Below are 13338 nucleotides of genomic sequence, written 5' to 3'. Positions count from 1 at the left end.
TATGGGTCGAGTCGTTTATAACTCGAAGTTTATTCGAAATGTTTTTCTAAAACTTTTAAATATGGTTCAAGTCGTTTATAACTCGGCCCATAATTGTCTGAGGTCAAAACCGATAGCATATCCGATCAAGATGGACCAAACTTTTCTCTAAAGTGCCATTTTCATTAAGTTTATTCGAAATGATTTTCCGAAAATTTTTGAATATGGGTCGAGTCGTTTATAACTCAGCCCCTAATTGTCTGAGGTCAAAACCGATAGCATATCCGATCAAGATGGACCAAACTTTTCTCTGAAGTGCCATTTTCATTCCGTTTATTCGAATTTTGTTTTCGAAAATATTTGAATATAGGTTAATTCATCTTTAACTAGGCCACTTAATGTCTGAGGTCAAAACCGATAGCATATCCGATCAAGAAGGACCAAATTATTCCCTGAAGTGCTATTTTCATTCAGTTTATTCGAAATTTTTTTACGAAAATTTTTGAATATGGGACGAGTCGTTTATAACTTGGTCCCGAAATGTCTGAGATCAAAACCGATAGCATATCCGATCATGAAGGACCAAATTGTTCCCTAAAGTGCCATTTTCAGTCAGTTTATTCGAAAATGTTTTTTGAAAATTTTTGAATATGGGTTGATTTATTTTTAACTCGGCCCCTATTTGTCTGAGGTCAATACCGATAGCATGTCCGTTTAAGATGGTCCAATTTGTTCCCATAAGTGCCATTTTCCTTCAGTTTATTCGAAATTTATTTTCAAAAATTTTTGAATATGGGTCGAGTCGTTTATAGCTCGGCCCCTAATTGTCTGAGGTCAAAACCGATAGCATATCCGATCAAGATGGACCAAACTTTTCTCTTAAGTGCCATTTTTATTCAGTTTTTTCGAATTTTTTTTCAAAAATTTTTGAATATGGGTCGAGTCGTTTATAACTCGGCCCCTAATCGTCTGAAGTCAAAACCGATAGCATATTCGATTAAGAAGGACCAAATTATTCCCTTAAGTGCCATTTTCATTCAGTTTATTCAAAATTTTTTTACGAAAATTTTTGAATATGGGACTAGTCGTTTATAACTCGGTCCCGAAATGTCTGAGGTCAAAACCGATAGCATATCCGATCATGAAGGACCAAATTGTTCCCATAAGTGCCATTTTCATTCAGTTTATTCGAAATTTATTTTCAAAAATTTTTGAATATGGGTCGAGTCGTTTATAGCTCGTCCCCTAATTGTCTGAGGTCAAAACCGATAGCATATCCGATCAAGATGGACCAAATTATTCCCTGAAGTGCTATTTTCATTCAGTTTATTCGAAATTTATTTTACGAAAATTTTTGTATATGGGACGGGTCGTTTATTACTTGGTCCCGAAATGTCTGAGTTCAAAACCGATAGCATAATATCCGATCATGAAGGACCATATTGTTCCCTAAAGTGCCATTTTCAGTCAGTTTATTCGAAAATGTTTTTTGAAAATTTTTGAATATGGGTTGATTTATTATTAACTCGGCCCCTAATTGTCTGAGGTCAATACCGATAGCATGTCCGTTTAAGATGGTCCAATTTGTTCCCATAAGTGCCATTTTCCTTCAGTTTATTCGAAATTTATTTTCAAAAATTTTTGAATATGGGTCGAGTCGTTTATAGCTCGGCCCCTAATTGTCTGAGGTCAAAACCAATAGCATATCCGATCAAGATGTACCAAATTGTTCCCTAAAGGGCTATTTTCATTAAGTTTATTCGAAATGTTTTTCTAAAACTTTTGAATACGGTTCAAGTCGTTTATAACTCGGCCCATAATTGTCTGAGGTCAAAACCGATAGCATATCCGATCAAGATGGACTAAACTTTTCTCTAAAGTGCCATTTTCATTAAGTTTATTCGAAATGATTTTCCGAAAATTTTTGAATATGGGTCGAGTCGTTTATAACTCGAAGTTTATTCGAAATGTTTTTCTAAAACTTTTGAATATGGTTCAAGTCGTTTATAACTCGGCCCATAATTGTCTGAGGTCAAAACCGATAGCATATCCGATCAAGATGGACCAAACTTTTCTCTAAAGTGCCATTTTCATTAAGTTTATTCGAAATGATTTTCCGAAAATTTTTGAATATGGGTCGAGTCGTTTATAACTCAGCCCCTAATTGTCTGAGGTCAAAACCGATAGCATATCCGATCAAGATGGACCAAACTTTTCTCTGAAGTGCCATTTTCATTCCGTTTTTTCGAATTTTTTTTTCAAAAATTTTTGAATATGGGTCGAGTCGTTTATAACTCGGCCCTTAATCGTCTGATGTCAAAACCGATAGCATATTCGATTAAGAAGGACCAAATTGTTCCCTAAAGTGCCATTTTCATTCAGTTTATTCGAAATTTTTTTACGAAAATTTTTGAATATGGGACGAGTCGTTTACAACTTGGTCCCGAAATGTCTGAGATCAAAACCGATAGCATATCCGATCATGAAAGACCAAATTGTTCCCTAAAGTGCCATTTTCAGTCAGTTTATTCGAAATTTATTTTCAAAAACTTTTGACTATGGGTCGAGTCGTTTATAGCTAGTCCCCTAATTGTCTGAGGTCAAAACCGATAGCATATCCGATCAAGATGGACCAAACTTTTCTCTAAAGTGCCATTTTTATTCAGTTTTTTCGAATTTTTTTTTAAAAAATTTTTGAATATGGGTCGAGTCGTTTATAACTCGGCCCCTAATCGTCTGAAGTCAAAACCGATAGCATATTCGATTAAGAAGGACCAAATCATTCCCTAAAGTGCCATTTTCATTCAGTTTATTCGAAATTTTTTTACGAAAATTTTTGAATATGGGTCGAGTCGTTTATAGCTCGTCCCCTAATTGTCTGAGGTCAAAACCGATAGCATATCCGATCAAGAAGGACCAAATTATTCCCTGAAGTGCTATTTTCATTCAGTTTATTCGAAATTTATTTTACGAAAATTTTTGTATATGGGACGAGTCGTTTATAACTTGGTCCCGAGATGTCTGAGTTCAAAACCGATAGCATAATATCCGATCATGAAGGACCAAATTGTTCCCTAAAGTGCCATTTTCAGTCAGTTTATTCGAAAATGTTTTTTGAAAATTTTTAAATATGGGTTGATTTATTTTTAACTCGGCCCCTAATTGTCTGAGGTCAATACCGATAGCATGTCCGTTCAAGATGGACCAATTTGTTCCCATAAGTGCCATTTTCTTTCAGTTTATTCGAAATTTATTTTCAAAAATTTTTGAATATGGGTCGAGTCGTTTATAGCTCGGCCCCTAATTGTCTGAGATCAAAACCAATAGCATATTCGATCAGGATGGACCAAATTGTTCTCTAAAGTGCCATTTTTATTCAGTTAATTCGAAATTTTTTTACGAAAATTTTTAATATGGGACGAGCTGTTTATAACTCGGTCCCGAATTGTCTGAGGAAAAAAGCGATAGCATATCCGATCAAGAAGGACCAAATTGTTCCCTTAAGTGTCATTTTCATTAAATTTATTCGAAATGTTTTTCCGAAAATTTTTGAATATGGGTCGAGTCGATTATAACTCGGCCCCTAATTGTCTGAGGTCAAAAGCGATAGCATATCCGATCAAGATGGACCAAATTGTTCACTAAAGTGCCATTTTCATTCAGTTTATTCGAAATTTTTTTACGAAAATTTTTGAATATGGGACGAGTCGTTTACAACTTGGTCACGAAATGTCTGAGATCAAAACCGATAGCATATCCGATCATGAAGGACCAAATTGTTCCCTAAAGTGCCATTTTCAGTCAGTTTATTCGAAATTTATTTTCAAAAATTTTTGAATATGGGTCGAGTCGTTTATAGCTCGTCCCCTAATTGTCTGAGGTCAAAACCGATAGCATATCCGATCAAGATGGACCAAATTATTCCCTGAAGTGCTATTTTCATTCAGTTTATTCGAAATTTATTTTACGAAAATTTTTGTATATGGGACGGGTCGTTTATTACTTGGTCCCGAAATGTCTGAGTTCAAAACCGATAGCATAATATCCGATCATGAAGGAACATATTGTTCCCTAAAGTGCCATTTTCAGTCAGTTTATTCGAAAATGTTTTTTGAAAATTTTTGAATATGGGTTGATTTATTTTTAACTCGGCCCCTAATTGTCTGAGGTCAATACCGATAGCATGTCCGTTTAAGATGGTCCAATTTGTTCCCATAAGTGCCATTTTCCTTCAGTTTATTCGAAATTTATTTTCAAAAATTTTTGAATATGGGTCGAGTCGTTTATAGCTCGGCCCCTAATTGTCTGAGGTCAAAACCGATAGCATATCCGATCAAGATGGACCAAACTTTTCTCTTAAGTGCCATTTTTATTCAGTTTTTTCGAATTTTTTTTTCAAAAATTTTTGAATATGGGTCGAGTCGTTTATAACTCGGCCCCTAATCGTCTGAAGTCAAAACCGATAGCATATTCGATTAAGAAGGACCAAATTATTCCCTTAAGTGCCATTTTCATTCAGTTTATTCAAAATTTTTTTACGAAAATTTTTGAATATGGGACTAGTCGTTTATAACTCGGTCCCGAAATGTCTGAGGTCAAAACCGATAGCATATCCGATCATGAATGACCAAATTGTTCCCATAAGTGCCATTTTCATTCAGTTTATTCGAAATTTATTTTCAAAAATTTTTGAATATGGGTCGAGTCGTTTATAGCTCGTCCCCTAATTGTCTGAGGTCAAAACCGATAGCATATCCGATCAAGATGGACCAAATTATTCCCTGAAGTGCTATTTTCATTCAGTTTATTCGAAATTTATTTTACGAAAATTTTTGTATATGGGACGGGTCGTTTATTACTTGGTCCCGAAATGTCTGAGTTCAAAACCGATAGCATAATATCCGATCATGAAGGACCATATTGTTCCCTAAAGTGCCATTTTCAGTCAGTTTATTCGAAAATGTTTTTTGAAAATTTTTGAATATGGGATGATTTATTTTTAACTCGGCCCCTAATTGTCTGAGGTCAATACCGATAGCATGTCCGTTTAAGATGGTCCAATTTGTTCCCATAAGTGCCATTTTCCTTCAGTTTATTCGAAATTTATTTTCAAAAATTTTTGAATATGGGTCGAGTCGTTTATAGCTCGGCCCCTAATTGTCTGAGGTCAAAACCAATAGCATATCCGATCAAGATGTACCAAATTGTTCCCTAAAGGGCTATTTTCATTAAGTTTATTCGAAATGTTTTTCTAAAACTTTTGAATACGGTTCAAGTCGTTTATAACTCGGCCCATAATTGTCTGAGGTCAAAACCGATAGCATATCCGATCAAGATGGACTAAACTTTTCTCTAAAGTGCCATTTTCATTAAGTTTATTCGAAATGATTTTCCGAAAATTTTTGAATATGGGTCGAGTCGTTTATAACTCGAAGTTTATTCGAAATGTTTTTCTAAAACTTTTGAATATGGTTCAAGTCGTTTATAACTCGGCCCATAATTGTCTGAGGTCAAAACCGATAGCATATCCGATCAAGATGGACCAAACTTTTCTCTAAAGTGCCATTTTCATTAAGTTTATTCGAAATGATTTTCCGAAAATTTTTGAATATGGGTCGAGTCGTTAATAACCCAGCCCCTAATTGTCTGAGGTCAAAACCGATAGCATATCCGATCAAGATGGACCAAACTTTTCTCTGAAGTGCCATTTTCATTCCGTTTATTCGAATTTTGTTTTCGAAAATATTTGAATATAGGTTAATTCATCTTTAACTAGGCCACTTAATGTCTGAGGTCAAAACCGATAGCATATCCGATCAAGATGTACCAAATTATTCCCTAAAGTGCTATTTTCATTCAGTTTATTCGAAATTTTTTTACGAAAATTTTTGAATATGGGACGAGTCGTTTACAACTTGGTCCCGAAATGTCTGAGATCAAAACCGATAGCATATCCGATCATGAAGGACCAAATTGTTCCCTAAAGTGCCATTTTCAGTCAGTTTATTCGAAATGTTTTTTTGAAAATTTTTGAATATGGGTTGATTTATTTTTAACTCGGCCCCTAATTGTCTGAGGTCAATACCGATAGCATATCCGTTCAAGATGGACCAATTTGTTCCCATAAGTGCCATTTTCTTTCAGTTTATACGAAATTTATTATCAAAAATTTTTGAATGTGGGTCGAGTCGTCTATAACTCGGCCCCTAATTGTCTGAGGTCAAAACCAATAGCATATTCGATCAGGATGGACCAAATTGTTCTCTAAAGTGCCATTTTTATTCAGTTTTTTCGAATTTTTTTTTTCAAAAATTTTTGAATATGGGTCGAGTCGTTTATAACTCGGCCCCTAATCGTCTGATGTCAAAACCGATAGCATATTCGATTAAGAAGGACCAAATTGTTCCCTAAAGTGCCATTTTCATTCAGTTTATTCGAAATTTATTTTCAAAAATTTCTGACTATGGGTCGAGTCGTTTATAGCTAGTCCCCTAATTGTCTGAGGTCAAAACCGATAGCATATCCGATCAAGATGGACCAAACTTTTCTCTAAAGTGCCATTTTTATTCAGTTTTTTCGAATTTTTTTTTAAAAAATTTTTGAATATGGGTCGAGTCGTTTATAACTCGGCCCCTAATCGTCTGAAGTCAAAACCGATAGCATATTCGATTAAGAAGGACCAAATCATTCCCTAAAGTGCCATTTTCATTCAGTTTATTCGAAATTTTTTTACGAAAATTTTTGAATATGGGTCGAGTCGTTTATAGCTCGTCCCCTATTTGTCTGAGGTCAAAACCGATAGCATATCCGATCAAGAAGGACCAAAATTATTCCCTGAAGTGCTATTTTCATTCAGTTTATTCGAAATTTATTTTACGAAAATTTTTGTATATGGGACGAGTCGTTTATAACTTGGTCCCGAGATGTCTGAGTTCAAAACCGATAGCATAATATCCGATCATGAAGGACCAAATTGTTCCCTAAAGTGCCATTTTCAGTCAGTTTATTCGAAAATGTTTTTTGAAAATTTTTGAATATGGGTTGATTTATTTTTAACTCGGCCCCTAATTGTCTGAGGTCAATACCGATAGCATGTCCGTTCAAGATGGACCAATTTGTTCCCATAAGTGCCATTTTCTTTCAGTTTATTCGAAATTTATTTTCAAAAATTTTTGAATATGGGTCGAGTCGTTTATAGCTCGGCCCCTAATTGTCTGAGATCAAAACCAATAGCATATTCGATCAGGATGGACCAAATTGTTCTCTAAAGTGCCATTTTTATTCAGTTAATTCGAAATTTTTTTACGAAAATTTTTAATATGGGACGAGTTGTTTATAACTCGGTCCCGAATTGTCTGAGGAAAAAAGCGATAGCATATCCGATCAAGAAGGACCAAATTGTTCCCTTAAGTGTCATTTTCATTAAATTTATTCGAAATGTTTTTCCGAAAATTTTTGAATATGGGTCGAGTCGATTATAACTCGGCCCCTAATTGTCTGAGGTCAAAAGCGATAGCATATCCGATCAAGATGGACCAAATTGTTCACTAAAGTGCCATTTTCATTCAGTTTATTCGAAATTTTTTTACGAAAATTTTTGAATATGGGACGAGTCGTTTACAACTTGGTCACGAAATGTCTGAGATCAAAACCGATAGCATATCCGATCATGAAGGACCAAATTGTTCCCTAAAGTGCCATTTTCAGTCAGTTTATTCGAAATTTATTTTCAAAAATTTTTGAATATGGGTCGAGTCGTTTATAGCTCGTCCCCTAATTGTCTGAGGTCAAAACCGATAGCATATCCGATCAAGATGGACCAAATTATTCCCTGAAGTGCTATTTTCATTCAGTTTATTCGAAATTTATTTTACGAAAATTTTTGTATATGGGACGGGTCGTTTATTACTTGGTCCCGAAATGTCTGAGTTCAAAACCGATAGCATAATATCCGATCATGAAGGAACATATTGTTCCCTAAAGTGCCATTTTCAGTCAGTTTATTCGAAAATGTTTTTTGAAAATTTTTGAATATGGGTTGATTTATTTTTAACTCGGCCCCTAATTGTCTGAGGTCAATACCGATAGCATGTCCGTTTAAGATGGTCCAATTTGTTCCCATAAGTGCCATTTTCCTTCAGTTTATTCGAAATTTATTTTCAAAAATTTTTGAATATGGGTCGAGTCGTTTATAGCTCGGCCCCTAATTGTCTGAGGTCAAAACCGATAGCATATCCGATCAAGATGGACCAAACTTTTCTCTTAAGTGCCATTTTTATTCAGTTTTTTCGAATTTTTTTTTCAAAAATTTTTGAATATGGGTCGAGTCGTTTATAACTCGGCCCCTAATCGTCTGAAGTCAAAACCGATAGCATATTCGATTAAGAAGGACCAAATTATTCCCTTAAGTGCCATTTTCATTCAGTTTATTCAAAATTTTTTTACGAAAATTTTTGAATATGGGACTAGTCGTTTATAACTCGGTCCCGAAATGTCTGAGGTCAAAACCGATAGCATATCCGATCATGAATGACCAAATTGTTCCCATAAGTGCCATTTTCATTCAGTTTATTCGAAATTTATTTTCAAAAATTTTTGAATATGGGTCGAGTCGTTTATAGCTCGTCCCCTAATTGTCTGAGGTCAAAACCGAGAGCATATCCGATCAAGATGGACCAAATTATTCCCTGAAGTGCTATTTTCATTCAGTTTATTCGAAATTTATTTTACGAAAATTTTTGTATATGGGACGGGTCGTTTATTACTTGGTCCCGAAATGTCTGAGTTCAAAACCGATAGCATAATATCCGATCATGAAGGACCATATTGTTCCCTAAAGTGCCATTTTCAGTCAGTTTATTCGAAAATGTTTTTTGAAAATTTTTGAATATGGGATGATTTATTTTTAACTCGGCCCCTAATTGTCTGAGGTCAATACCGATAGCATGTCCGTTTAAGATGGTCCAATTTGTTCCCATAAGTGCCATTTTCCTTCAGTTTATTCGAAATTTATTTTCAAAAATTTTTGAATATGGGTCGAGTCGTTTATAGCTCGGCCCCTAATTGTCTGAGGTCAAAACCAATAGCATATCCGATCAAGATGTACCAAATTGTTCCCTAAAGGGCTATTTTCATTAAGTTTATTCGAAATGTTTTTCTAAAACTTTTGAATACGGTTCAAGTCGTTTATAACTCGGCCCATAATTGTCTGAGGTCAAAACCGATAGCATATCCGATCAAGATGGACTAAACTTTTCTCTAAAGTGCCATTTTCATTAAGTTTATTCGAAATGATTTTCCGAAAATTTTTGAATATGGGTCGAGTCGTTTATAACTCGAAGTTTATTCGAAATGTTTTTCTAAAACTTTTGAATATGGTTCAAGTCGTTTATAACTCGGCCCATAATTGTCTGAGGTCAAAACCGATAGCATATCCGATCAAGATGGACCAAACTTTTCTCTAAAGTGCCATTTTCATTAAGTTTATTCGAAATGATTTTCCGAAAATTTTTGAATATGGGTCGAGTCGTTAATAACCCAGCCCCTAATTGTCTGAGGTCAAAACCGATAGCATATCCGATCAAGATGGACCAAACTTTTCTCTGAAGTGCCATTTTCATTCCGTTTATTCGAATTTTGTTTTCGAAAATATTTGAATATAGGTTAATTCATCTTTAACTAGGCCACTTAATGTCTGAGGTCAAAACCGATAGCATATCCGATCAAGATGTACCAAATTATTCCCTAAAGTGCTATTTTCATTCAGTTTATTCGAAATTTTTTTACGAAAATTTTTGAATATGGGACGAGTCGTTTACAACTTGGTCCCGAAATGTCTGAGATCAAAACCGATAGCATATCCGATCATGAAGGACCAAATTGTTCCCTAAAGTGCCATTTTCAGTCAGTTTATTCGAAATGTTTTTTTGAAAATTTTTGAATATGGGTTGATTTATTTTTAACTCGGCCCCTAATTGTCTGAGGTCAATACCGATAGCATATCCGTTCAAGATGGACCAATTTGTTCCCATAAGTGCCATTTTCTTTCAGTTTATACGAAATTTATTATCAAAAATTTTTGAATGTGGGTCGAGTCGTCTATAACTCGGCCCCTAATTGTCTGAGGTCAAAACCAATAGCATATTCGATCAGGATGGACCAAATTGTTCTCTAAAGTGCCATTTTTATTCAGTTTTTTCGAATTTTTTTTTTCAAAAATTTTTGAATATGGGTCGAGTCGTTTATAACTCGGCCCCTAATCGTCTGATGTCAAAACCGATAGCATATTCGATTAAGAAGGACCAAATTGTTCCCTAAAGTGCCATTTTCATTCAGTTTATTCGAAATTTATTTTCAAAAATTTCTGACTATGGGTCGAGTCGTTTATAGCTAGTCCCCTAATTGTCTGAGGTCAAAACCGATAGCATATCCGATCAAGATGGACCAAACTTTTCTCTAAAGTGCCATTTTTATTCAGTTTTTTCGAATTTTTTTTTAAAAAATTTTTGAATATGGGTCGAGTCGTTTATAACTCGGCCCCTAATCGTCTGAAGTCAAAACCGATAGCATATTCGATTAAGAAGGACCAAATTATTCCCTAAAGTGCCATTTTCATTCAGTTTATTCGAAATTTTTTTACGAAAATTTTTGAATATGGGTCGAGTCGTTTATAGCTCGTCCCCTTATTGTCTGAGGTCAAAACCGATAGCATATCCGATCAAGAAGGACCAAATTATTCCCTGAAGTGCTATTTTCATTCAGTTTATTCGAAATTTATTTAACGAAAATTTTTGTATATGGGACGAGTCGTTTATAACTTGGTCCCGAGATGTCTGAGTTCAAAACCGATAGCATAATATCCGATCATGAAGGACCAAATTGTTCCCTAAAGTGCCATTTTCAGTCAGTTTATTCGAAAATGTTTTTTGAAAATTTTTGAATATGGGTTGATTTATTTTTAACTCGGCCCCTATTTGTCTGAGGTCAATACCGATAGCATGTCCGTTTAAGATGGTCCAATTTGTTCCCATAAGTGCCATTTTCCTTCAGTTTATTCGAAATTTATTTTCAAAAATTTTTGAATATGGGTCGAGTCGTTTATAGCTCGGCCCCTAATTGTCTGAGGTCAAAACCGATAGCATATCCGATCAAGATGGACCAAACTTTTCTCTTAAGTGCCATTTTTATTCAGTTTTTTCGAATTTTTTTTTCAAAAATTTTTGAATATGGGTCGAGTCGTTTATAACTCGGCCCCTAATCGTCTGAAGTCAAAACCGATAGCATATTCGATTAAGAAGGACCAAATTATTCCCTTAAGTGCCATTTTCATTCAGTTTATTCAAAATTTTTTTACGAAAATTTTTGAATATGGGACTAGTCGTTTATAACTCGGTCCCGAAATGTCTGAGGTCAAAACCGATAGCATATCCGATCATGAAGGACCAAATTGTTCCCATAAGTGCCATTTTCATTCAGTTTATTCGAAATTTATTTTCAAAAATTTTTGAATATGGGTCGAGTCGTTTATAGCTCGTCCCCTAATTGTCTGAGGTCAAAACCGATAGCATATCCGATCAAGATGGACCAAATTATTCCCTGAAGTGCTATTTTCATTCAGTTTATTCGAAATTTATTTTACGAAAATTTTTGTATATGGGACGGGTCGTTTATTACTTGGTCCCGAAATGTCTGAGTTCAAAACCGATAGCATAATATCCGATCATGAAGGACCATATTGTTCCCTAAAGTGCCATTTTCAGTCAGTTTATTCGAAAATGTTTTTTGAAAATTTTTGAATATGGGTTGATTTATTATTAACTCGGCCCCTAATTGTCTGAGGTCAATACCGATAGCATGTCCGTTTAAGATGGTCCAATTTGTTCCCATAAGTGCCATTTTCCTTCAGTTTATTCGAAATTTATTTTCAAAAATTTTTGAATATGGGTCGAGTCGTTTATAGCTCGGCCCCTAATTGTCTGAGGTCAAAACCAATAGCATATCCGATCAAGATGTACCAAATTGTTCCCTAAAGGGCTATTTTCATTAAGTTTATTCGAAATGTTTTTCTAAAACTTTTGAATACGGTTCAAGTCGTTTATAACTCGGCCCATAATTGTCTGAGGTCAAAACCGATAGCATATCCGATCAAGATGGACTAAACTTTTCTCTAAAGTGCCATTTTCATTAAGTTTATTCGAAATGATTTTCCGAAAATTTTTGAATATGGGTCGAGTCGTTTATAACTCGAAGTTTATTCGAAATGTTTTTCTAAAACTTTTGAATATGGTTCAAGTCGTTTATAACTCGGCCCATAATTGTCTGAGGTCAAAACCGATAGCATATCCGATCAAGATGGACCAAACTTTTCTCTAAAGTGCCATTTTCATTAAGTTTATTCGAAATGATTTTCCGAAAATTTTTGAATATGGGTCGAGTCGTTTATAACTCAGCCCCTAATTGTCTGAGGTCAAAACCGATAGCATATCCGATCAAGATGGACCAAACTTTTCTCTGAAGTGCCATTTTCATTCCGTTTATTCGAATTTTGTTTTCGAAAATATTTGAATATAGGTTAATTCATCTTTAACTAGGCCACTTAATGTCTGAGGTCAAAACCGATAGCATATCCGATCAAGATGTACCAAATTATTCCCTAAAGTGCTATTTTCATTCAGTTTATTCGAAATTTTTTTACGAAAATTTTTGAATATGGGACGAGTCGTTTACAACTTGGTCCCGAAATGTCTGAGATCAAAACCGATAGCATATCCGATCATGAAGGACCAAATTGTTCCCTAAAGTGCCATTTTCAGTCAGTTTATTCGAAATGTTTTTTTGAAAATTTTTGAATATGGGTTGATTTATTTTTAACTCGGCCCCTAATTGTCTGAGGTCAATACCGATAGCATGTCCGTTCAAGATGGACCAATTTGTTCCCATAAGTGCCATTTTCTTTCAGTTTATTCGAAATTTATTTTCAAAAATTTTTGAATATGGGTCGAGTCGTTTATAGCTCGGCCCCTAATTGTCTGAGATCAAAACCAATAGCATATTCGATCAGGATGGACCAAATTGTTCTCTAAAGTGCCATTTTTATTCAGTTAATTCGAAATTTTTTTACGAAAATTTTTAATATGGGACGAGTTGTTTATAACTCGGTCCCGAATTGTCTGAGGAAAAAAGCGATAGCATATCCGATCAAGAAGGACCAAATTGTTCCCTTAAGTGTCATTTTCATTAAATTTATTCGAAATGTTTTTCCGAAAATTTTTGAAAATGGGTCGAGTCGATTATAACTCGGCCCCTAATTGTCTGAGGTCAAAAGCGATAGCATATCCGATCAAGATGGACCAAATTGTT

Source organism: Neocloeon triangulifer, unplaced genomic scaffold, assembly GCF_031216515.1.
Source record: "Neocloeon triangulifer isolate White Clay Creek 2 clone unplaced genomic scaffold, ASM3121651v1 ptg000026l, whole genome shotgun sequence".
In the NCBI taxonomy this organism is placed as follows: Eukaryota; Metazoa; Arthropoda; class Insecta; order Ephemeroptera; family Baetidae; genus Neocloeon; species Neocloeon triangulifer.
The sequence above is the reverse complement of the archived record's forward strand: the minus strand, read 5'-3'. Positions refer to the sequence as shown.